The sequence below is a fragment of the Canis lupus genome, chromosome 22, assembly GCF_003254725.2.
Source record: "Canis lupus dingo isolate Sandy chromosome 22, ASM325472v2, whole genome shotgun sequence".
NCBI classification, from domain to species: Eukaryota; Metazoa; Chordata; class Mammalia; order Carnivora; family Canidae; genus Canis; species Canis lupus.
In genome coordinates, this window is record NC_064264.1 from 10,836,891 (window position 1) to 10,864,694 (window position 27,804).

At 34.2% G+C, this 27,804-nt stretch overlaps 2 long non-coding RNA genes across 9 annotated transcripts in view; both read left to right on the forward strand.

Annotated features, from left to right (window-relative positions):
• Positions 1-27,804, forward strand: part of LOC118351967 (uncharacterized) — an 839,933-nt gene that overhangs the window by 461,441 nt on the left and 350,688 nt on the right. The gene's annotated exons all lie outside the window — the stretch shown is intronic.
• On the forward strand, positions 5,440-27,757 carry LOC112678807 (uncharacterized). The gene is made up of 3 exons (XR_003147885.3): positions 5,440-5,561; positions 19,580-19,772; positions 27,472-27,757. It is a non-coding gene; the product is annotated as an uncharacterized LOC112678807 (long non-coding RNA).

Here is a 27,804-nt window from a genome sequence, read left to right on the forward strand (position 1 = left end):
CTCATTATAGCACCTACAGTTGTTACTCTCCCACTTCATAATATCCATGTTTTTTTCCTCAGAACTTTCCAGCAAATGGCTTCCTTATTCCAATTAGCCAGAATTGTATCACATGTATCACATTTCTGAACCAGTGTGTGACTAAGAACTTGGTCACTTTCACCTAACTGGTGTTAAACAGCTGAGGATAAGAGGTGGGTCATTTTACAAAGAAAATCCGGGACACACTGGTGGGATTGTGGTGAGACTGATTCTACATAGACCATTAACTAGGACTACTGTTTTGTTGGATTGCACCAGTATTAACTCTAGACAGCATCTCTCAGACTCAAATTTGTGTGTCACTTCAATAGATCTCAGAAGTGTAACTACAGAAATGGGATGGGAGCATCAAGTAAAGTCTTAGTAAATTTGAAGTATACGCTTGAAGAGAGAGAGCTGTTTTCCTGCTGGTTCCTTAGAATCTGATTCTTTTTGAGCATCTACTGTATTTTATGTAATATTCCATTTCAACAACAAGAGCTAATATCTGGAGGGCATTTTTACTTCCTCACGTGAGATTTTAAAGTTCATTTGTATCTCTACCTTTCATTAGTTTTAAGACTTGAAGAGGTCACTGAATCATTGAGTGACATAGTTTCCTCATTTGAAAAATGGAGATATTACCTACTTCCTAGAGTTGCCTTGAGAATTAATTTTTAAAAAATGAGTAATGATTTTAAGGAGTAACCATATGTTTATAAATAGTTCCCTAACATTAGCTCTGATTATTACTTGATGGTATTCAGATATCCTGTGCCAGAAATCACATTGCCATTTCATTTTGTTTAATCTAAGAATTATTTGAAAATACTTCTGTGGTGCTTATTTATAAATTATATCTATTGAACTCTGTAATATCTTATTTTACACTATTTCTGGGTATTCTTCTACTTAAAATTATCTTCCTCGTTCCTGTTATTTAATACAGGTTCTTTTCTGAAATCTTTGATTTATTTTTTTAGGCAGATGGATAGATAGAATTACTTAACATATTTCCTATTTTCTGAAGTCATAATCTTCTATTAACAAAAAGAGAGGAAAACATTAACCATACTCCTAAGACTGAAAGGTAGAAATGCACAGCAGGTATGTGCTGTTGTTTTTAATTTCCCTTCTTTTACACATGAATAAGCAGAAAAAGAGAATTGAATGTGGCTTGAATAGTTAGAGACAGTTTTCAATTTAACTTCTCCAGGAAAGAAAAAATAACTTACCTCTACATTAGAATGATACATGGTGAGAGGCCCCATATCCCTTAAAGGAAGGAGAAAATAACTAACATTTCTTGAGTGCCTATCTGTTATATCTCAGGATACTGAGTAATTAATTAATGAAAGAAATATTCTTTTCATTTGGAGTTAATAAAATTGAATCTCTGAAAAGTGAAGTAACCTGCTGAAAATTGAGAAAGTGGAGAAACTGAAATCTGAATATGCATCTGATTAACTTTGAGTTCTATGTTTTTATTGTGTTCAACCTGGCTGCCTCAGACCTATCCATATGTACCACTATAATTTTATCCTATCAGGAGTTCAAAATGGATTTATTGTATTTTGCACCTATGTTCATCTTACAGTTTTTTTATATGAAACGTTGGTTGCTATGTCTTTAGCTAAGATGTCTGTATCTTCCATGGGAGGAACATCTCCTCTCTTAGTAAGGCATACATTATACTGAATTTCTTTCACTTATGCTTGCTTTTTTTGTGTATGTTCTCTTACTTCCTAATCCTCTTGATAGCAGTCCTGAATCCCCTGTGCCTCTCAGAATTTTTTTTTTTCTTGTCTACGGCCATACCACCCTGAACGCGCCCGATCTTGTCTGATCTCGGAAGCTAAGCAGGGTCGGGCCTGGTTAGTACTTGGATGGGAGTATTTTTTTTTTCTTATACTCCACAGAAAAATTAACTCAAAATAGATTGAAGCCTTGCATGTAAGACCTAAAACCATAGAACTCCTAGAAGGAAACATAGGCAGTAAGCTCCTTGACATTGGTTGGTGATGCTTTTTTAGACCTGACTCTAAAAGCAAACACAACAAAAGCAAAAATAAACAAGTGGGACTCCATCAAACCAAAAAGCTTCTGCACAGCAAAAGCAGCCATCAAGGAAATGAAAAAAGCATCCTACTGAATGGGAGAAAGTATTAGTGAATCATATATCCAATAAGGGGTTAATGTCCAAATTATATAAATAACTCATACCACTCAATAGCTAAATAAACAAACAATTTAAAAATGGGCAGAAGATCTGAATAGACATTTTTCCAAAGAAGACATACACATGGCCAACAGGCACATGAAAAAATGCTCAACATCACTAAGCATCAGGGGAATTAAAATCACAATAAGATATTACCTGTTAGAGTGGTTATTAATATAAAGACAGAGAAAAGCCAAATATGGATGAGAATATGGATAAAAGAGGACTCTTATTTGCAATGTTGGTAGGAAGGTAAATTAGTACAGCCACTTTGGAAGACAGTATGGATATTTCTCAACAAATTAAAAATAGAACTATCATATGATCCAAAAATCCCACTACTAGGTATATATCTGAAGTAAACAAAAACACTAATTTGAAAAATTAGATGTAGCCCCATGTTCCTTGTGGGTTGGAAACAATCTTGAAGGGTCCATCCATGGATGAGTGGATAAAGAAGATTTGATACACATATGTGCACATAAGAATACTACTCAGCCATAAAATAGAAATCTTGCCATTTGCAACACTACAAATGGACTTAGAGGGCATTATGCTGGGTGAAAGAAGTTATACAGAAAAGACAAATACCTTATTTACTTTTATGTGGAATCCTAAAAACAAAAATGAAACAAAATAAGACTCATAGATACAGAAAACTGAATGTTGGTTGCTAGAGGGGAAATGTGTTAGGTGGTGGGCAAGGTGGGTGAAGTAGACTAAGAGGTCCAAAGATCCAAATATAAAACAAATAAGTCCTGGGATATAAGGTACAGCATGGTGACTATGATCAGTAATATTGTAGTATATACTTAGAAGTTGCTAAAAGAGTAAACCCTGAAAGTTCTCATTAGGAAAAGAAAAAAGGTACCTTTTATGGTGACACATAGTAATTAGATTTATTGTGGTGATCATTTTGCAGTGTGTACAAATATTGAATCATTATGTCGTATACCTGAAAGTAGTATAATGTCATATCTCAGCTATACCTCAATAAAAAGAAAATGCAAAACAGGTTATTATTATAAGTTCTCTACACTTAACAAATACATCTATAACATTATATATAGTATGTAAATGTACTACTTTAGATGACTTTCAGAGATACATAGTACAGGATGTTTGTGTGATTTCAAAAACTTTTCATTTGCCTGAGAAAAGATCATTTCTTTCTTTATGAGTTTTAGAGTGAAAAAAATAAAATGCAGAATGTCAGTGGTAGAATGGTGCTGAAGAGGGAAAAAATAGTGGGTAATCATTAGATGGACTGTAATTTACATTTATATTTAGTAGTAGAGATAAATTGAAAAAAAACAGATTTGTATCTGAACAGTAGAATAAACATTTTGAGCTCTCAATAAAAAACACAAAAACCAAAGCAAAACAAAAACCCAATATGGACACATTGTTTTCTCATTTTGATTTTTCTATTGCTGCATAACCAACCATCTCAAAACTTAGAGCCTTGGAATATCAGCCATTTTATTATGTCTCCAGATTTTGTGGGTCAAGAATTTGTTCAGGTGTCTGCCAACAGATGTTTCTAATCCACATGGCACCAACTAGGGTGATGTAATTATATTCATCTGGTGAATGAAATGGTTTGGAGAGTCCAGGATGGCTTCACTCACATATATAACATCTTGGCAGGAGTACACTGAAGGCTAGGCTCAGCTGGGGCAGGTAACTGAAGGTCTTGCAAATGGTCTTTCTAGCACCTAGCTTCTCACTTGGAAGCTCAGGGTTCCCAGAGAGTGTGTTGCAAGAGACTGGGACAGAACCTGCAAGACTCCTTTCGATCTGGCTTCATAAATCCCAGAACATTACTTCTGTAATGTTTTAATAATCAAATAAATCACAAATTTAAGCCCAGATTCAAGATGGGGGATTAGCTCAATGGGAGGAGTGTCAAAGTATTTTTTAACCATCTTTAATCTATTACATTTATCTTTTGCAGTTTGCAGTATACTCTATATTAGGTAATGGGTTAATTTTCAGTGATAGTTTCTAGCCTTGGTTGAATTATAATTGTTGAAAGGGACACAACCTATAATAAGGCAAAACCCCCCAAACAGTTAATATATAAAATCACCTGTTTCCAGTTAACATCACCAAAATTGCCTGTTTTGTGACCACAAACTGATTTCTAATATTCATATAGATAAGTTAACTAAGAATATGTCACCGTGAAATAGAGCCGATGAAAATACCATCATTTACACATTAGAAGAGAAAATTACTTAAAGCTTCTATTTTCCCATATTTAAAATTTTCAGTCCTACTTGTGCTCTAATTTGCATATCCAATGTTTCTGTGCCATGCTACAGTTCAGTGGTCAGGATAGTCATTTTTAGGTATATGATACCTTTTAAGAAAGGAAAAGCAAAGGGATGTACAATCAACAGTTCTAACCAGTTGATAAACTTTGACCTCAAGGCAAATTTCCCCAGGATGCCAAAATTGAATTCTTTTATTCTTGTCTCTTTAATGAAGTTACTGAAGAGTAGACATCTCAGGTTCTTCCTCCAGATGCCATGGTTCCTGTTCATAAACTTTTCACATTTCTACTATTGGCTAAAATGATACCTACTGCAAAAATTAAACCCAACTGACAGGAACCACGATTAGATGAATCCTCTTTGTTGTTTTCTACTAGAACATTTGTTGGACCTTTCTATAAGGTTAAAAAGCATCCGAGAATGAAATGAAGTGGTCCAACCTGTTTTGATAATGACTATAGAATGGTTATGATTGCATTTAAATTTACATAAACATGAATATATTAAGCTAGCAGACAAGAATTTTACAACTGGAGAAAATTGAAATAAAGCTGGAATACACTTAATTATCTAAATTACTATCGATATCTATCATTACAAAGTACCAACAGCAGTATAATTTTGTCCTAAGCCTCTAAACACTCAACAAAAGAACAAGACTGCATATATTCCTATAACCCCCAGTGGAGGTATTGAGATTACACATGCTTTCACTAATTTAAAGAGGGACTTTCACACTGGGATGCATTAAAAAGAGAACATTTAAATAAAAGGCAATTTGCTTTGCCTATAATTGAATTCCCCTTGCTGTTATTGCTAATTATTGACAATATTTGTGATTGACTAAGAAGCTTTTGCATTCAGAGACAAAATTATTTTTCTGCTGGATCTTAGAAGACAGTGGCTGTCTTTGCATTATCACAGACTGTTTCCATGGAAATGATTGTGATTTGAGAAACGTATCAGCAACATGCAAAAAATTGCTCTGTTCAGAGAATTCCCTTCCCTTCACTGCTCTGGGCATTGTACAGTCTTGCATAGTAAGTACATGATAATGACTTCTCACATTTATATAATGTGCCTTTGTTTTACAAAGTACTACACAATAGATAGAACATGGTATATACAACTATAAAGGAAGAAGTAGAAAAGTACATTGAAGAGAGTGAAATGGAATTATTTATTTTAGGACAACTTTACAATTAGGATTTTTGAAAAGATATTTGTAATAGTGATCTCAATAAGAAAATGTCTAATCATTGTTTTATTTCAAAGCACATTTCTTGTTCCTGGGGCTATTACTGTTTCCCTTTTTTGCCATTTATTATTTCGTATATGAATAGACAGACTATTATTCCACTTACCTGGTAAGGCAAACATCTTCTCTGCCCAGATTATTAGAAGAGGCTCTCCTACCGTCAATATTATTCAGTGCAATTTGGAGAAGATTTTTAAGTTTCTCCAAAAACTCTGTGCCATGGAGAATTTGGCCTAGGGTAGCCTTACATATTAGAACACTAATGCACACAGATCTTACTTGGAAGAAGAGGTAATGGAAAAAATAAATGGATAAGTGAGAAAGTCAGAGATTAGATATCCTTAACAACTTCGGTTTCTTAACTTTAATACCTAGAAGGTAAGATAGTCCTTCCCTTTTCATTTTTTTAGACAATCTTTTTTTTTTAAGATTTTATTTATTTATTCATGATAGAGAGAGAGAGAGAGAGAGAGGCAGAGACACAGGCAGAGGGAGAAGCAGGCTCCATGCAGGGAGCCTGATGTGGGACTCGATCCCGGGACTCCAGGATCATGCCCTGGGCCAAAGGCAGGCACTGAACTGCTGAGCCACCCAGGGATCCCATCTTTCCCTTTTCAGCTGAGTTCCACAAGTGGATTTATTTTTTAACCTTGCAAGTATGGAAATTGTATTTCAAACTGAAATAGATATGAGTATGGGATAGCAAATAGCATGTAGACAAAATAAATTTAAAAAGCAGAATTAGATAGGAAGTAGTAGTGGGGGCCAATTGGAATTCTTCTGCTTGGGAACTAAATCTGAGAGTCTGTGATGTACAGAAGTGAGATAGCTCATTATATCCTGTGGCTCTTAGAATTCATACTGGGTACCTGATTGGGGGATTCCACTTTCATGTTACCAGGCATACTTGGAAGTAAACACAGACAGGGACAAAATTTATATATAAACTCCACAGGGAAGCCCTTTTGTACTCATGGTCAATTTCTGTGCCTAATTCAAATTTGCTGACATACCAGGTATTTTTAATTAGTATTTTTGGGTGTTTTTGCAAAACTACACACTCTGATAATTAGAATGTCAATATTTGGAGGAATAGGATGATTTGAAGAATTGCGTGGCACTCTCCAGTATACTGCCAACCCTAATTAACCATTAGTGAAGAAATAGTGCGATTACCTCCTCATACAGTGCAGGACTAGAGTTGTTGTTCAGTTAAGGTTTATTTTTCCAAGTAGTGTTTGGGAGAGAAGATACTTTATTGCAAGGTTGTAATGTTGCAGTGCCTCCAGGGATGATTATCAGTTAATCTGTAGCCCTTTGCAGCAGCCTATCCTCTCCACCCTCGTCCCAAGACACACTCTTGTCTTTATTCCAGCCCTAGAAAGATATTATGGGAACAGATGATTCCCCCAAACCTTGACCAGGGGAGAATTTATTTTAATAAAACAACAGTGAAATAATTACAAGAACTCAAGGTAGACACTACTTATTAAAAACACTAGAATAATAAAAAGGGCTATCTGAAGAATGAAAAATGTCAAAAAGGAGGTAGAGAGAGGGGTTTTAATTCCAAAATAACTACAACCAAAGAAGAATAGGATTATGACTCTCTGATTAGAAGGTGAGAGTGCTGGCTAAGCCCCATGAGTATATGTTACCAAAAATAGCACTGAGAAAAGCTACAGTCTTACCAGCTAAAGTTACAAAGGCTAAAGAACAAGGCAGTGGTAACTTCTGGAAATTGAAGTGAAATCAAGATAGCATGAGGCCTGAAGAAGAAATGAGATCTAAATTCAGTGCATAATTCAAACTCCAACAAAAAAAATATACATTAAAAAATGTTAAAATAAATAAATTCAGTCCATAAATTGACCCAAATCCATGGCTGACAGCTAAACTACATGTGAGTAGCAGGGGCTTCACTACTCACATGTAGGAGACCCATTGAAAAATCAAAATGTCAGAAAACATTTGATTATTGAAAAGTAGGCCTGCATAGAGCTTTATCTGTGAGTTTAGTGCTTTTCTAAATCATTATATTCCCCAACACTATATAGCCTGAGTGGGAGAATGGTGAATCCTGGTAACTGGAGGTGTTACAGTACAGAGAATAGATAAAATTTTGGAGTTATGGAGAGTGCTAGAAGCAAGGAAACCATAGAAAATGTATATTACATCTCTACCTAAATCTTTGGTTGACTACCATATTTTGAGACTGAGAGAAATTCAAGCTAAGACAGCAGCAGTAGGAAACCATAAAAATGGAGTTATCAGCAGCTGCACGTAGTGAAAGACACTCCATTTGCAGTTTGAATCAGGTAAGTCCACTACCTACTAGAATTATTGTTTTAACTAGAATAATAACAATAGAGTTGCTAAAAATAAGAAGATGTTTAATATTCAATCAAAAGTTATAAGAAATGGAGAATGAACAACTAAAATCAAAGAATGAAAAATATTAAATTTGAAATCAAAGGGTTGAAAGAAGTGAATAAATAGCAGTTTGGTAGACATAGAACAACTATAGCAATAAGTACATAAATTACAAAATTTTCTAAATCCAATCGCAGAGGTTTTTAGACTGGTTTTAAAAAACAAGAATCAAATACTTGTTATAGAAGACACATTTTAAATGTAGAAATAGATTGAAAATAGGTGGTTAGTCAAGAATATACTATGCAAATATGAAGCATAGGATAATTGAAGTGGTTATATAAATATCAGAAACAGTAGACTTCAAGGGAAGGAGTATTAAAGAATGACATATCCTGATGATGAAAGGGGCAATACATCAAAAATACATAATAATTATAAATATTCACATAATGAACAGCTTCAAAATATAGAAAACAGAGACTGATGGGAGAATAAGGGAGAAATAGGCAAATTTTAAGTGAATTTTGGAGATTTCAATGTATTTCACTCAGTAATTGACCAAATAAAAATATAATAAGCAGGAAATCTGAATGAACTTCTTAACCACTATACTCAACTATACCCAACAACTGCAAAATACACATTCCTTTTTTACACATTATTTCTGAAAACACATGGAACCAAGATAGACAATATTATCTGCTATAAAGCAAATCACAGTGGACTTCAGAAGATTAAAACCTCACAGAATATGTTCCTACCACAATGGTATTAATCTAGAACTTCCTCTCGCGTATTTTTGCTCCCTTCCTTTTTCCCCTCCATCTCTCTCACATACTCTAGAAAACTCCAAAATAATTAAAAAGTTACACTCTAAATAGCCTTTAGGTATTTATATATATTTATGAAATAAAAATAAGTTACAGCAAATGAAAACTCAACATAAAACTTATGGGATGCAGTTAAAGCTTGTTTAATGGGAAATTTATATAATCAAATATACATAAGAAAACTTGGAAAGAATCTCAATCAATGGTTTAGTCTTGCACCTTAAAACTAGGAATAGAAAAGCAAATGAAATCCAAATTAAACAAAAGAAAGGAAATACTGCAATACTGCAGAAAACTAAGAACTAGATGAGAAAATAGCATCTAGGTCTTTGAAAAGATCAATAAAATCTAAAAACTTTCAAACAGACATAGGAAAAAATATGAGGGAGAGAGGGAGGGAAAGAGAATGAAAGCACAGATTACTAATGTCAGGATGATAGGAAAGAAATAGGGAAAACCAACATAGAAACTATATGCATTAAAAATATAATGTGGGGATATTATGAAAAATTTATTGCTAATAACCCTCAAAAAAACTTAAATGGACAAACTTTAAATGCTCGTTCAAGAATAAATAGATAACATGAATAGCCATACTATTATAAAATAAATTGAAGTCATTTTTAATAACCACACACAAACTGCGTTTACTGGTGATTTTTAGAATGTATTTAAAGAAGAAATAGTATCATTTATACATGAACTCATCCAGAAATTAGAAGAGAAAAGCATATATACTCACACATCTGATAAGGTCAGCTCACAAAATCGTAGATAAGAGAAATATATTATAAGAAAAGAAAAATACAGGCATATATACCACATAAACACAGACAAAAACTCATTTAAAATCTTAGCAAATTGAATCTAGTGATTAACCAAATGTGTAATATATCATGACCTAATGAATTTCACCCCAGAAACACAAAAGCAGTTTAATGTTCCATAATCAATGTAATTCCCAATACAAACAGAATAAAAAACAGTACATATAACCATCTCAGTATATCCAGAGAAATATATACAATTCAATAGCACTTCATGATGAAAATCTCCAGCAAGATTATCTGAGAAGGGAACTTCCTGAAGCTAACAAAGTGTTTCTATGAAATCACTATAGGTGATACCATGATACCACACTTAAATAGTGGAAGACTAAAAAAAAAAAAAAAAAAAAAAAAAAAAAAATTGTGGAAGACTAAAAGATCCCACCTAAATTCAGGAATCAGACAAAGATAGCTAATCTCTGTGTTTCCTCTTAGCATTGTGCTAGAAGTTCTAGTCTGTGCAATAGGGAAAGAAAAAATGGTATATAGATGGAAAAGAAAGAAGAAAATCTCCATTGACAAATGACAGAGCCATACCTTCAGACTATAGAATAGGGGTGCCTGGGTGCTCAGTCGGTTAACATCTGATTCTTGATTTAGGCTCAGGTCATGATCTCAGGGTGATGAGATTGAGCCCCATGTTGGGTTCTGGGTTCAATGAGGAAGCCTGCTGGAGATTCTCTCTCTCCCTCTCCCTCTGCCCCTTCTCCTGATCTCACATGAATGCTCTCTCAAATCTAAAAGAGAAATCTATAGGTTATTAAAAAATAACAAATACTTATAGAAATTATATTAATATAACAAATACTTATAGAAATAAAAAAATGTATTTAGCAAGGTTGTAGGATTCAGATCAATAAAAAAGATTCAGATCAATATTCAAAAATTTTATTTTAATTCTTGTCAAAAAGCAAATGAAAAATATCATTTATAATAGCATGAAATATTGAATATATAAGCATAAGTTGTACCAAAATATGTAAGGATATTATATGTACTGAATATTACAAAAAATTGCTGAGAGAAAATACAATATTGGATGACTCAATATGGATAAGTTGTTATGACCATCCCAATAGATCTATAAAGTCAGTGAAATCTCAAAATCTCAACAGGCATTTTTATAAAAGTTGACAAAGTGATGATAAAGTTCAAATATAAATGCAAAGAACATAAAATACCAAAAGCATTGCTGAAAAAGAAGAAAATATTGGAGAGCATTCATGACCTGATTTCAAGACTTTATATAATCTGTAATAAGGACTTGTTTTGGTGTAAGGTTTGATGTATTGTTCAATGAAACAGATAATCAAGAAATAGATCTCCACATATCCAGCTGTGTGGTCAGCAATGTGTCAGTGAAGCTTGATTATTACTAATGCATATAAAAACATCAATTCAAAATGGGCTATAGACTTATGTGAGACATAATATTATGTAATATTTAGGCAAAGATTGATAAACCACGAAAGAAAAAGTAGCTTAATTGGATTTTATTTGAATTAAATATTTTTTATATTATATAAACACAGTTAATAAAAAGACAATTCAAGCCACAGACCAGGAGAATATTTTCCAAAACATGTCAGAAACAGATCTAGCCAGAAGATACATAAACTATTCTTTCAGCTTATTAAGAGAATGCAAACGATCTAATTAAAAAGAAAGATTTAGACAGTTTATCAAAATATATGAATAGCAGTTATTTCAAGATGTTCAATATTATTAGTGTTTTCTGTGGACTGAATGTATCTTCCCAAAATCCATGTGCTGAAGTCCTAATCCCCATTGTGATGGCATTTGGAAGTTGGAAGGCAGGTCATGGAGGGGTGGAGCCCTCATGGGTAGGATTAGTGATCTTGTAGGAAGAAACATGACAGAGAGACCATCTTTTTCTCCACCATTTGAGGATACAGCTAGGAGGCAGCTGTTTGTAAACCAGGGACAGGTCATTTACCAGACATCAAATCTGCTGGTACCTACACCTGAGACTTCTCCAGAACTGTGAGAAATACTTATTGAAACTACCTAGACTACAGTAGTTGTTATAGTAGCCTGCAGGAATACTGCTATCATGGATGCTGCACACTGAAATCACAGTAAGTTACTACTACACATTCACTAAGAACGGCCAAAATGTAAAAGTGTGACAATTCCAACTGTTGGCACAGAATTGGAGCAACTGGCAATGCCATGTATGGCTGGTAAGAAAGCAGAATGGTTCAACCACTTTTGAAATCATTTGACAGCTTCAAAAATTGTATTTCTAGATATCTCCTCAAGAGAAATTGAGAACACATCCAAACAGACTTGCATGTGTATTTGTAGCAGCATTATTGATAATTGCCAAGAACTAAAAAGAATTCGCTCATTGAGTGGTAAATGCACGAATAGAAATATATTTATACAATGGAATACTACCAGCAATAAAAGGAACACCAAATTGTACAGCTTAAATGGTTGGATTTTTTTTTCCTCCTTCTACTGTGATTTCATTTATTATCTTAAAATTCACCATCTTTTTTTTAAGAGTTTTTTTTTTTAATATTTTATTGATTTATTCATGAGAGACACAGAGAGAGGCAGAGAGAGAAGCAGGCTCCATGCAGGGAGCCTGATGCCTGACTTGATTCCAAGACTCCAGGATCACGTCCTGGGGTGAAGGCAGGTGCTCAACTGATGAGCCACCCAGGCATCCCTAAAATTCACTATCTTCAGGTGTATAACTCAGTGGCTTTATTATATTCACAATGTTGTACAAAATCAAAACTATCTGACTCTAGAATATTTTCATCACCACAAAAAGAAAGCTGCCCATTCCTCCCACTTTGACATATCCAGCAACAGCTAAACTACTTCTTGAAACTTTAAAAAAAAAAAAAAAATAAAAAAAAAAATAAAAATAAAAAAAAAAAAAAAAAAAAAAGAAACTTTAGAAAAAATTATTTAAAGATTTTATTATTCATTCATGAGAGAGACAGAGAGACGCAGAGACACAGGCAGAGGGAGAAGCAGGCTCCATGCAGGAAGCCCGATGCAGGACTCAATCCCAGGACTCCAGGATCACACCCTGAGCCAAAGGCAGACACTCAACCAGAAATTTGATTATTCTGGATAGTTCATTTAAATACAATCATTCAATATGTGACCTTTTATATCTGGCTTCTTTCCCTTCGCTTAATGTTTTTGAGGTACATATATGCTTATAAGCATGTATTAGCACTTCATTCCTTTTTATGGATGGATAGTATATGTTTAATGTATATACCACAGTTCGTTCATTCATTCATTCATTCATTCATTCATGGCATTTGGGTTTCCACTTTTTAGCAATTCCAAATAATGCTGCCATGGACATTAGTGCCTAAGTTCTGTATGGGCATATGTTTTCAAGTATATTGGGTATATATATATATAGGAATGGGAAATGTTGGGTTATATAATAATGGCAACCTATTTTCCATAGTATCAGCACTATTTTACATTCAGTCTAGCAATTTGTGAGGGTGTTCCATTTACTCTCTATCCTCACCATTTCTTCTTGTTGTTATTATTATTGTAGCCTTATGGGTGTGAAGTATCTCACTGAGGCTTAGATTTGCATTTGACTAAGGTCAAATGATACTGAGCTCTTCATGTGGTCTTCTGTCATTTGAATATCTTCCTGGGAGAAATGTCTAGTCAAACCCTTTGTCTATTTTTAATTAATTAATTTTTTTTTGCTTTTGAATTATACCAGTTCTTTATACATTCTGAATATTGGATCTTTATTGTATGCATTATTGACAAATATTTTCTCTCATCCTGTGGGCTGACTTTTCACTTGTTGATAGTATCCTTAGAAGTTAAAAAAAAAAAAAAAGGATGCCTGGGTGGCTCAGTGGTCCAGCATCTGTCTTTGGCTCAGGTTAAGATCCCCAAGGTCCCCACAGGGAGCCTGCTTCTCCCTCTGCCTATGTCTCTGCCTCTCTCTGTGTCTCTCATGAATAAAGTAATAAAATATTTAAAAAAGAAGTAAAAAAAATCCATACATTGTTACCTTTGTTAAGTGTGAAGGCAATCATTTCCATTTTTCTCCCTCCTAGAAATTTGACATTTATTCCAGGGATGGCTCTGAGAGGAAAGTTGAGATAGACAGATAGATCGATTGATTGATCTTTCTGTAATCTATATGCACATATTTTATTCCTAATGGGTGGAATTTACAGCAATCAGATTTTACCAAAAACAAATTTCATTGCTAATATAGAGAATAAAGGCACTAATTCTGTTTTATACCTTATTATCTTCAAGTGACTTAATCTTTCCTGCATGACAAAAAGTTCACATTCCAAGTCTAGGATTTTTTTTAGACCTAGTATCAGTGTAACTCTCTCTCTCACTCGTCTATCTCTCTCTCTCCTATAGTAGACTTATCTTTAACTGTGTTTAAGATGAGGATAGATTAATTTACTTGAAATTTCAATTGCATTGCCATTTCTTTGCTAACATATATGCTATACATATACACACTAATATATATACATATAATCTATATTCTTGATGGAGATTAGAATACTAGTTGCTCTTTTAGATAGCAGAATGGTAAAATCTTGATGTAACTAAAAAAAGATGGACTAACAAATAGCTCTTTAATTGGTCCTATGCCAATTGGTCCTATGCCACTCTGAATATAACTGATTCAAACATTTACCCCCTTTTTAGAGAAGACATGCGTGTGCACACGCATGTGAGTGAAAAATAGATATGTATTAGAAATATAAACATATATATTAGAAAAATATCTAAAACTGTATGCATCAGTGACACATCACAGCCAAGTAGGTATATCACATTGTTTTTGATCAGTTGGACATCACTGGCTAACTTATCCATCTGCTTTACTCTCCAGGCCTAAATTTACTGATATTAAATCTGGAATGGAAACTAGATGGAAATCTGATAGAAATTTGTGGTAACGAAAGAGTGAATGACTTCCACAGCTACGGCCAGGCGGGCCGGCAGGCAGAGCGGGGCCTGGGGCTGTAGGGCTGTCCCTGGTGCAGCCGCTCCTGAGGTGTGAGAGGGGCTGTGGCTTTTGTGCAGCGCGAGTATGTTGGTGTTGGGGGGTGGTATGGAAATTGTTAATCTTGTATAAAGCAACTCAATAAATTGTTTCAAGGTTTCCAAAAAAAAAAAGGGGGGGGTGTAACTTAGCCATAAGTTTGGTTAAAGTGAATCATTGTGTTTAACATTGAAGTGAAAAACATAATTTATTAGCATATTGTATGAACTTGAGCTGAGAGATAAAGAAAAGTTGAAGCCAAGAAGAGGGAAACCATAAAATGAACCATGCTCAAGAAGAGTGGACAGAGAATCCCCTCTGTCATGACTATTAATATCTAATAGGCTACAACTGGGGATATATTTGTGTCATTAAAAGAGCTGGTTTACAACCAATTAGGAATCCGTTACAATCCTAATTCCAAGACGTAGAGAGGCAGTATGATATTAAAAATGTTTTTAACTTTTTTTTTATTTATTATAACTTTGAAAATGCTTTCCCCAAGATTTTTTGGATGAATAGAGGAGCTTTTAATATGTAGTGAGTGGTACATAAATGTTATTTAACCAGTAAGTTGGATGTCACTTTGCCTTCATTAAATAATACATCTGTTAGTTTATATTGTGTCATGTCTAAACATTTTAGATACCTTACACAATTATTAGCTTGGAAAATATGCTTCTAATAATTAGATCTTGGGTTATGGAAATAAAAAAAGAACAGCTAATTTATACGATTTCTATTGAAAGGGGATTGAGAATTAATGATTTTTTTCCCTATGAGTACACTACAACATTTAATAGAATCCATTAATTGTGGAGAACAACTATAGATACCATAGATAGTTAATATATAATAAAGTAATAATTTGCTAGGCTACCATCTAGAAAAAATGAATTCATTTCTGAAAAAAAAATACTAGAATTGGAAGGAGAATAAATATTCCAGTAATCAAAAAAGGGAAATTCACCTCATCCCATGTCCAACCCTATGGTTCAACCTTCAAAAAGTCTCAGACTCAGGCAGTTTTACAGGTAAGTTTTAACAATTTTTCTTTTGAGTATAGTTGGCGCACAATGTTACATTAATTTCAGATATACAACATAGTGATTCAGCTTCTCTGTTATGCTGTGCTCACCACAAGTGTAGCTACCATTGTCACCATACAACACTATTACAGACTCATTGACTATATTCCTTATGCTGTAACTTCTGTTCCTATGACTCATTCCAGGATTAGAAGCCTGTATTGCCCACTCCACCTTACCCATTTTGCCCATCCCCCACCCCCTCCCCTCTGGCAACAATTGGCTTGTTCTCTGTACTTATAGATGTGGTTCTGATTTTTGCTTATTCATTTGTTTTATTAGATTACACACATACGCAAAACATATGATTGAACAGTTTTTCAAAAGAAAAGGTTAACTTTCTTGTATGAGTGGTTCTTTCTTTTTTAAGATTTATTTAGGGTGCCTGGGTGGCTCAGTTGGCTAAGCATCTGCCTTCCACTCAAGTCCTGATCCCAGGGTCCTGCGATTGAGTCCTGGGTCCGGCTTCTGTTCAGTGAGGAGTCTGCTTCTCCCTCTACCTCTCCGTCCTGTTCCTGCTCTCTCTCTCTCTCCCTCTCTCTCTCTTTCTCTCATTCTTAAATAAATAAATAAATAATCTTTAAAAAAAAAAACAAAAAGATTTATTTGTTTTAGAGCACAAGAGAGCATGTGTGAGCAGAGGGTGGGGAGAGGGAGTAGGAGAAGGAGAGAATCTCAAGTAGAAACAGTACTGTCCGTGGAGCCTGAAGTGAGACTCCATCTACCTACCCTGAGATCATGACTGGAAGATATACTCCATAATCTAGAAATGAAGAAGGAAGTTCCTTAATTTATTAAAGGCTATATACCCAAATTTACAGCCAAAATCAAGAAACTTTAGCACATCTTCATTTTAAATTGGAAAGAAAAAAAATAAAATAAATAAAAATAAAATAAATAAATTGGAAAGAAGACAATGATGTCTGCTATTGTTACTGCCTTTTAAGATGGAACTGTGAATATGGTGAATGCTATAAGGCCAGAAAACAATTGTGCAATGTTTGGAAGGGATAAATCTATCATTTTTCAGGTGCTATAATCAACTACAAAGAAAATCCAGCAGACCCAACAAACTATTAGAATAATCTATTTCAGTAAACTTATTGAATATGAAAATATGAAATGAAACTTCAAATATCAATAAACTTATTGAATATGAAAGTAATAGCTTTCACTCAGGAATGGTAGCACCAATAACACCAAAATGAGATAAAGTACCATTCTGATAGTAACCACAAAAAAAAAAAAAAAAAAAAGGTTTCTAAGAATTAACCAAGAATTCCAAAAGTATTCATAGAAATAATTAAGTTTATTACTGATATTAAGATTAAAATTAAGAAGGAGGTTCACAGTCAACATGGTAGAAGTATTTCACCTGGGTTTTTAGAGGTATCCAACAAAATCTACAATTTTGGGTTTAATAAAGGTACACAATGAGTTAGGGCATGTTTTTAAAAGAAGAGCCAAGAGAATAGGACTTATCTTACTATACCTTAAAACATACTACAAGCCATTGCCATAAAAATCAGTATTGGCATCATAATGGATTAACCAGTATACAGAATATAGAGCTAAAAAATAGAGCTACATACATACAAGAGGTTGAAATATGGTTATACTGCAAAGCAATGGAGAAAAGACAGCTTATTTGTTCAACGTCCAGAAAATTGTTTGCCATGGAGAATAAAGCTTAATCCCAGTTTTACCACATATAAAGGTGAATGTTAAATGGATTAAGATAATAAAAACCTAAATGAAGAAAGTGGTGAAAACTATCTTAATGACCTAGGCTTGGAAGACATCTTTAGCAGGACTCCAAAAGCACAAACTGGATTTGAAGATAATGCATTTTACTCCATCCAAACTAAAAATGTGTCACTTCATTAAATTTACAGATGTATAATATATTCTGATAACATATTTCCATGTCTACAACAGGTCAGTATCTAGATTGCAAAGGGAGCTCTGGCAAATAAAAAATACAGTCACTATAGAGTAGCAGTAAAGCATGGAAAGTGCTTTGAACAGGGATGTGAATCTGCAGAAGGTGCTCAAAGACTAGGAACTTACTAATAATAATCAGAAATGCAAATTAAGCAGTCACGCATATCCATGAGTCACAAAAATTGGAAAGAGAGTTCGCAGAATTTATTTTCAAGGATGTGTAGAGAAACTCGGTAGCTCTCATTGTAAATGCAAATAATATCCACATGCTTCTAAGTGATATGTCAGTATTTACTGAAACGAAGAATGTCTATTCCTTATGGCATAGCAGTTCCTTTCCTGGATGTGTGCATATGACTATGTGTAGGCAGAAAATTATACTGCTTTTTATAACTCTTAAAAATTCATTATATATTTACAATGATCCCACAAGTCTCTAAAAAGATAGGATTATATTCATCTTTATATTGTCTCTGACTGCTAGGTTTCAGAATTTGTGATGTTGACCACTAAGTTATATACTACTAAAATGTGGAATAATATGTGGCAGTTAAAAGCAAAAACTTAAGTTACAATAGTTTGGAAAGAGCTTATAGATAGCGTTCAATGAATCCACTGAGAGAGAAAAAGAAATGTAAGCAAGGAATGAAATTGGAAAAGAATACTATATAAGAAAGAATAAATAACGCTATATGCTATGCAAAGATGTCTACATATTTAAAATAGTAACTTAAATACATGAGAGTGGTCTTCATCAGGGAGAAATGGAAAATAACAAAAAGTAAAACAAGGCATGGCATCAACAGCTGGTGCAAGTATTTATGCTGTGAACTGAGAATACAGTTATGTGTGTGTGTGTCACAGCCATGAAATTTGAAGAAAAAAAATCATAATACAAATGTTGATCATTCTGAATTTCACAAAATATTATTGTCATATAAATGTTAGCTTTTCTAGAAATTTTTTATTATGTTTTTGTCTTATTAAATAAGTTATTCTGAACATTCACAGAAGCGATCTTACTAATTCCCCGAATTCAAATTCTTTAGGCAAAGGGAAAGGTTTTTGAATCACATCACTATGTGCGATTTATCTGCGTTATCTCTTATTACCATCTGTGCATTTTAAATAATATCAAGAGAGACATTTAGTAGGTATGGAACTTATTTCAAATTAGTTTAGATTTAGTGTTTTGATTCTTAATATTTTATTATGTGGTAAGTGCTGTCTACTGTGTAAGAACAGGATTTTTTTGTTTTGTTTCTTTTTTTTTGTTTTTTTGGGGGTGGGAAAGGCATAAACAGATTTTTGAAGTTAAAAAGTTTTTTTTTTTTTATCACATTAGTCTTTGGAGAGGAGAAAGTGGCATCTCTGTTTTATAAGGGATATAGGAAGCAATTGGCTTTATTTTATTTTATTTTATTTTATTTTATTTTATTTGCAATTGGCTTTAATAGTGCAAACTGCACATTAAGAGGCAGAAGACTATTAAGTGTTAGGTGTTATATTTATGTAAAACACTTTCTAGGTGGTTCTTAAACTATTTTGTGTGAGCTACTGCATATTTCAAATTTGCCTTTATTCAATTTCCTTCACTTTTAGTGGCTGAATATAACGCTAATGAAAGAGAGAAAATGAAACTGGAACTTACAAATCTCTAAATAAAACCTTAATATTTGTTTTGTTTTAAGCTGTACCCATCGGAAAAGATGCACAAACCATCACAGAAACCTGGATGAGAAAGTTCCACACTTCCCGGATGGGCAAAGTTCTTTGATTCATCTTTATTCTTTTATTTCTTACTAAAATAAGCTGTGTTCTAAGTATTTTTCAGAAAATTTAAAATATAAATGCAATAAAATGGCCCATATTCCCATCAACCAGGTAAAACCGGAGATACAGAAACTTGTGTAAAACTAAGGGCACTCTGAGTGACAGTTTGTAATATGCTTCTCTGACATTATTTTTTAACACATTTTACATCTGAGTAGCGTGCTAAAAAAATCCTTTCAGATGGAAATGCCTTCAGTTATTCAAGAGGGTCCTATAGGCTGATTAAACTTGTATTGAGAATTGCTGTTGTCAATTACATGCTGAGAAGCATTTAAACACAATTAATTCAGCAAATTAGCCCTTCTTTGCCTTTTATTTTAGGTATGCATTTTGTCAAGAGTATATCATGGAATTTTGATCCCTCCCCCCATTCTAAGAGTCTGTGTTTTTATTATAGCTTTTGGAATTAATTTATGGTTATCAGGGAAATGGGTATGTTTGTCCATTATGATTGCTTTCTGCTTTCTCTTATTTCCTAGTTGCCTCCTTTTATTATTTTTTATTTTTTATTTATTTTTATATTTTCCTCCTTGTAATGTATTGATTTGGCAGGTAAATATCTATGCTTTTTCCACTAGTGGTTGCCTTCAAATGTTTAGAAAAACACATCTTTGTTTTTCTAATTATAAACAACAGCATATATCCTCAAGATTTTAATGTTTAGCTTCTTCCAACTTTCCCTCAATTTATAGTTTTTACTGACATAATTTACACTTAGACTCAGACTGTTGTTATAAAATTTTATTGCTGTTACATATTACCTATCCTAAGGCAGTTTTCTTTCTAATTTGCATTAAGTTATAACCAAAATAGTAATATTTTAAAAATACAACTCTAATATTTCCAGAGTTTCTTTGTTGTCTATCATCATGGTCTTATATCTGTACTTTCCTGTTCTTGTAGTCTTTAATTATTCAATCTCTAAATATATTTTAAGCATATATATGGGTGGTGGTCTTTCTTATCCCTTTATATCTGTGGCTGTCTTGATCTAGTTATTAGAGAAAAAGACAACATCCTAGAGAATTCTTGATATTTTCTTCTCTTTCTTAAAGTCATATCTTCATACATCTTGAAACATTCAAAGTAAGCAAGTCATTTAAATTTTTTGATGAAAAAATAAATAAAAATAAAATTTTTGATGAATCATTAAATAAATTTCTCTTCTCCTTGGATTTGTATGTCTTTCTACTATAGTTTTGTTTTGTTTTTTATCTTGATACATATTTGCCTCTTGATCAGTTTCTCCTGATACTGAGTAAACTCATTCAATTTGTCTGCAGCTTCAGTTATTTCTTCAACGTTGGACAATAGTTTGTGTGTGTGTGTGTGTGTATGTTCTGTATTTTCTTTAATTATATTTTCCTTTGTTTTCAGCTTTTAAACTCTAAAATTTCAATTATTAGTACATTGGAAATCCTGGATATACTGTGTCTGCCCATCTTCTTTTTCGTATGTTCACAGACCTCCTCAGTTCTGGGTGAATTCCTTGAGCAGGTGATGTGGCTCACTGTTCTGTGTATATTTCATTGTCTATAACATAGTTTAAGTCATAACTGTAATTCCATCTTTACCATTCTTCCCTGATTTTGAATCAGTCCCTCACCGTCACTATGCAGAAGTTTTGCAGACCCAAGGCAGCATTTCCTGGAACATTGTGCAGTACAACCTGTTTCAGAGAGTGACATTTCTCTTGATTCTTCTGATTGTGCAGCGCCGCCTCTTCCACCTTGTATCTTTTCACAGGTCTGATGATTTTCACTGCTTGCTCATTTCTGCATGTTGCAATCACCCATGCCAAAAAGGCATCAGGACTCTGCTGGCTTGTAGCCCCAGACAAGATGAATTTTGACAGTGTAGACTTTGTGCTACTCATCTGATGTGAAGGATCCCCTACTGAACTGCTTATTCTATCACTTTCAGAAGAAGTTTTGATAAGTGACTTTCTCTGCATTTTACACAACCTCCATAATGGAAAGTCTTAACATCGCCCTGGCATTCATTCATGCTCTGTTGTCTCCCTTTCAGGTTAAGAAGTAGCTATGAGGCTTTATCAAGATTCCTTCTGCTTACTCTCCAAGCTCTTTAATGAAACGAGTTTGCTCTTTCATCCTTACTTCAATTCAGTTTGTACCTAATTTGGCAGAAGTACCTTAAGGTCTATGAAATATGAACTGTAAGGTATTCTTCTAACTTTTCAGCATTGATACAAGCCCTCTCCCAATTTTGTATATCATTGCCCACACCTATAGGGTTTAAGAGACACATGTGGTGGGTGCAAAAGGTTACTTGCCTATGGTCGCATGACCTCACGTTTGCCTAAATCTGCCATTGATTTGTAAACTGACAAGCAAAACTCCTTGTTATTGGATATCAAGCAGGTGTGATGAAAGATAGGATTAAGCAGTCACAGAATTTCAGATCTGCTCATGTATGCGGCTCTACTCAGCAAATACAGCTTGCTTTCTCGTGGTGAGGATAAGCTCACATATTTTATTAGCTGTGATTTGCCCTTGTTGGTTGTCTTTAGCGACTGCCAAAAGTCAATTTAGAAAGACACTCTGTATTGACACCAAGATAAAGCCTTTGCAAATCAAGTCAAACTGTGGAATATCCCCAGCACTGTGCATTTCAAACCCTCTCCTTTCTCCAGAGATTTGTTTGGTGGGCCTCTGTACCACAGCCCTTTGAAGACAAGCCCTGATACCATCAGTGACTAATGATCAGTCCTTGCATTGGGAGCTGAAGAAAGTACCCCAGATTCAAGCCTGCTTTCCCTAATTAAAAGTGGTTAATAACTCTTTTATTGAAACTAGATTAAATTCTTATTTGGGAAAGTTAATTTAAAGTATGACCTGTCAGCTCCGTGGCACTTCTATCCAGTCTCATCTCCACACAAATTGAAGGAGAGTGAATTGTGTTTTAATATTCTCCAAAAGGACAGAGTGAGGAAAAGAATTATAAAGTAGAGGATCGAGCAAAGTGGTTGCTTTCACTTGATTTGCAGAGAAATCCTATATAACGAAGCCAAACAATACAATTTTCTGAATTTGCGTAGGTACGTTACTCTAAAGATGCTGCTGTGACAGCCCTAGGCAAATTATTCTTTTATACTAAAACTGCTGAATGGGCACCTTCTCTTGCACACCTGTTTTTAGCAGCACCCATCTGGTTTGAATCCTTCTCTCCAGGCTTACTAAAGGCTATTCAGTGCACACAATCTCTGGCCTTAGACTCCTGTCCTTCCATAATAACATTCAACTCTGTAAGGGGATCATTCAAATTAGAGTCTATGTATGGCTAGATGCATAACCCTCTCCGAGATTCTGAGTCCCTCTTTGTGAGAGCAGCATATGGGGGATATTTCTGGATGGGGAGGCAGAGCACAGTCCTGGGAGTCAAGAAGCGTGGCAGAGAGACAGCACAGACGACAACGACTGTGACCTCAGAACCTTTGAGAACAAGTACAATAAGCGATGCTCCTAGCTTTGTCTACACAAACCCCTGTGAAGACGGTCAAGACAACACAGCTCTCTCTACAGAAATGAGAATTATCATGTAAAGAAGAAAAAACAAGTCTGCCTAAGTCATTGCTTGGCTTCTTGTATCAATGAGAGAAGAGTACAATCTTCAAATTGTTCCTTTTTATTCTTTTTCTTGTTCTTTTCTATTAACTAGATGCTGGACTCTTTTTAAAATAGAAAGTTATACCTTTTGAAAGCTTTCATGAAATTTTTCATGAATAAAATGTTTCCATTAAGATATTCATAGAAATTGACACTATAATTCTACATAGCCCCACGTATTTCTTATTTGTACAATGAGTCTATATTTCTGTTATCCTGCCTCTCATTTCAAATACACTTTCCTAGAATTCCCAGGTTTTTTTTTTTTGAGTTATAAGTACTCTTTGTGTTACCAAAAGTCTCCCACTATTGTTTTTTGACTGAAAAGCCACTTTTCTTGTGATAGTTTTTATTTTCTCTAATGTGTTTTTAATTTTGTTGGTATATTTTCATTAACTTATTTTCATGTAAGTTATCTGTCTACAGAGCTTAATTACCTGGGAAAATATTCAATCTACTTGATCAGTTCTTGTTTTACATTAAATAAAAATTTTCTGCCTTTTTATACTTAGAGGTTTTTAAGAAATCCACTCTCTTTTTCAGGCATCTATGTTCTGTATTCCCTAACCAGAGCTTATTAAATGTCTACACTGGCACCTAGAAGATGTCATTTTAATATTTTATTTTTTTCATTTTTTTACTGTAGTTTGGAAGTTTTCTGAGATTTTAATGATGAGAATGTTTCCTGCTTTATTTGTTCTCTTGTTACCACTTTGCTCTTACTGAGAGCATATTAAGATGGTAAAGAAAGATACATCGGATCATGACATTTGAATGTGTTTCTAATGTTTACCTATTTTATATTCTCCTGATACAGGTCTCTTTGATGTAAAAATGTTCATTAGAATTTTAACCTAACTTTTCAGGTGCTCATGATGATTTTTATTCAAGGTTTGATAGCCATTATTTGTTTTTATATTATTCTAGAGTTTGTCTTCATTTCCTAATTTATAACCATGAGATCATAATTTTTGATTTCATAACTGCTCATAATTATGAAGCTTGATAACACTAATTTGTGTCATTTTCATTTTTCTTCTTACTAGCTCACTTTCTTTGGGACATTTTGCTCAATGAATGATTGAAAATGAGTGGTGTCTGCTTGAATACATGTATATATTTTCTGAGTGTAGAGCTTCATGACTGTCAGGCCAGAACCACTTTTGAGGAAGACTATTTGAGGAAGCTATTTAAGTTCTTTATCCTCACTGTAAAATTCTTACAATTTCTCTCTTTTTATCCCCAACCCCTTTATTTATTTTTTGTAGTACTGTTTTGTTCAATACCCTTATTTATTTTTTTTATTTACTTATTTTTAAAGATTTTATTTATTTATTTGACAGAGATATCAAGAAAAGAGCATGAGTAGAGGGGAGAGGGAGAAGGGAGCCTAAGGTGGGGCTCAATCCCAGGACCTGGGATCATGACCTGAGCCAAAGGCAGACACTTAACTGAGCCACCCAGCTGCTCCAAATATCCTTAATTCTTTAATATGGAATCATGAATTTCTAGTGTAAATTCATTTTTTTCCACTTAAATCTCAGTCATAGAACTACTATTTTTGTAGGAAACGACCAACATTTCCAAAAGTTACCAAGTGATACTACCTGGTTATATCATGTTTTACCTCACAGTTAGTGATAGCCCATTTGTTAAAATGAAGGGTTATATTTTACCACAGGTAGTAACTTATTTATGGGGTTAAACATATAATTACCAAAGTAAAGAATACTTAGAATTTATACATATTTTATTGATGTATGAAATGAATATCTGTCTCTTTGTTATATTTCTCATTATAACATCCTTACCAACAAAGTGTTTTCTGTTAATTAGACATTTTTGACACCTTTCATATGGAATATCAATGACCACCTTTCTTAGGAACTGTTATTATAGCCACAGTGATGTATCAATAAGACCTAACTTTTATAAATGAATTAAATTTAAAACTATTTTCCTGTGCTTCTTCCATGTAATGTCTTTTTATTTAGCTGATAGCCTCAAATATAGTTATGCCAGTTTCGCTAGAATTGTTTCCAAGAATGTATGCTTATTTTATATTAGAAAGGCTTATTTTGGTGGCACCTGGGTGGCTCAGTTGGTTAAGTTTCTGCCTTCAGTTCAGGTCATGATCCCAGGGTCCTGGGATGGAGGCCCATGTTGGGCTCCTGGCTCAGTGGGGAGCCTGCTTCACCCTTTGCCTCCCCTCCCTGCTCGTGTCTTCTCTCTCAAATTATTTTTTTAAAGGCTCGTTTTCTTCCTGTGGGCTATTCAGACCTCAGGCATCATTGGAACTAGATTTAGGACACCAGGTAACCTTCCACTATGAGTGACCCTTTGCCCATTTTTAGCTAATGAATTATGAAAGACAACAACATGAACAAAGAACATGAGGAAAACTGACAACTGATAAATCTTCAACTCTGTAATGTTGTATTTCTGTCCTGAGATGAGTCTGTTCAACCTAACACATGCTCCATCAATAGGACCTGTGCCTTGACCTGCCTTTTCAGTGGGTGGTGATAGATTTGCACTGTTCCATCAGAACTCTATCATTCAAGCCCCTATGTAACTGACAGCAATGTTTCACGGCTTCTGATTTGGGTTAGGGGTGAAGTCTGTGGTCTTGGAGCACTACCAGAGTAAGTGGTCCACTCTGGATCCTAAAGCATGGCCTCATTATCACTCCACTGTAATAAACTGAGCTGCCAAGTTGCTGAAGCACTGGTGTCTCCAGAAATCCTGTTATGGCTCTTTGATTTACTTTTTATGGTATTTGAGATTTTTGAGTAACCCAAATACTCCTTTCTTGTTGTGACCTCATTTTTTTTTTTTCACTCAGGGCTGTCTTTTTCTTTATGTTGCTCCGGTGAGTCAGACAGCTTCTCCAAAAAAAAAATTTTTTTAACAGGCTGATTCAAATGGCTTCAATAAGAGTTCTTCCTGTCTATAGAATTCTGCTCAGTAAAAGAGCAAATCTGGTGCTAGTCTTGGAGGCATAGTCTACCTCCGAATTAGAACCTTGATTGGCATAGCTTCAGTTTGGGATTTATATGTGACTGTCAGAGGTGAACATTTTTGGCTAAGTAAATAAGCCCTACATCGGGACAATTATGGATCGAGACTGTTACTTTTTCAGGAAATCAGGTGGGAGCAAAGTGAACTGGATGTCTGTACGGCATATAAGAAAAATATGCAAGTTCATTAGCATTTGCAAATTCCAAGTAGAGAGATAAGTCACAGTTCAGTAGAGCCTTTTAATCAGAATCCTATTACCTGCAAGGAATTATTACATATGCACTTGCATTTTCAGAGGACAAGAACAAGAAAATAAAAAACCACCAGTGAGCTAGACAGGACATTTTCTTCTAGTTGGTTACATATTTAGCACAAGAAGGAACACCCGCCATCCAGCACATTTTAGGTCCTTGCGTGAAGCTCCTCTGCTAACATCTTGTTAGCAAAGTAAATCACATGACCAAAACTGAAGTCAAAGGCTCTCATTATAATCATTTCTTACATATTACTATTCTGGTATCCTGGTCCTTTATGTTTCTGTAATTTTCTCCAATACAGTATTATTTAACAAGTCCAGAATGACTATGATATAGAAAAATTTCAAAAAGAATCATTTAATATGTTAAGTTTGTGTTTGGCTCAGGTGATTTTTGCTGCCTTTAAAAATATGTAATCATTGTTCCAAACCTTAAGGATGTATACAATTTCTTATCTTTGGTGACCTTATTACATTTTAGTAGGGAATTAGAAAAGCAAACACTATAAATTAATGCTTTAAGTATTATGACAGAAAGCTGTATAGAAAGGAAGGGGAAATAGTCCGTGCTTACCTCCTAGAAGAGATAGTGCCTAATAAAAATGAGATAAACTCCTGGGAACAAAGCTGCATGTAATGATATACCTCTTGACAGGGAAGTGGCATAGACGGATGTGTAGAGGGATGAGAAGATGAAAACATTGTGTTTGAGGGGCTTGAAAATAGTAGAATACTCAAGACCTTGTGTACACATTTTAATGATACATCAGGAAGCTGGGGAGATAGAGATGAAAAGGCTCTTGGCTTGCCATGATATGGAGTGTTTTTTTTTTTTTTTATTCCAAAGGGAATAGAAGTCATTAAAGCAAGAAGCTCATAATCAGATTTACATTATATAAAGATTGTTCTGAAGAAGTATACAGATTAAAGCCCTGGTGGAAAGAGAAATATCACCTTGAAGGAAGGCTCAATACTTCAAAGATGGAGGGAGAGAAGAAAGAAGAAGGAGGGAAAGGAAGAGTTGGGGTGGAGAAAAAGAGGAAGGAAGAGAGGCATAGGTATAATATATTTATGAATGGAAATACTCTACCTATCATTGCTGAATTACTAATAATAAATGCAGTACCTGGCACATAATTGCTCAGTAAGAGTTTGTTGACTGTATCTTACATAGTTTGAG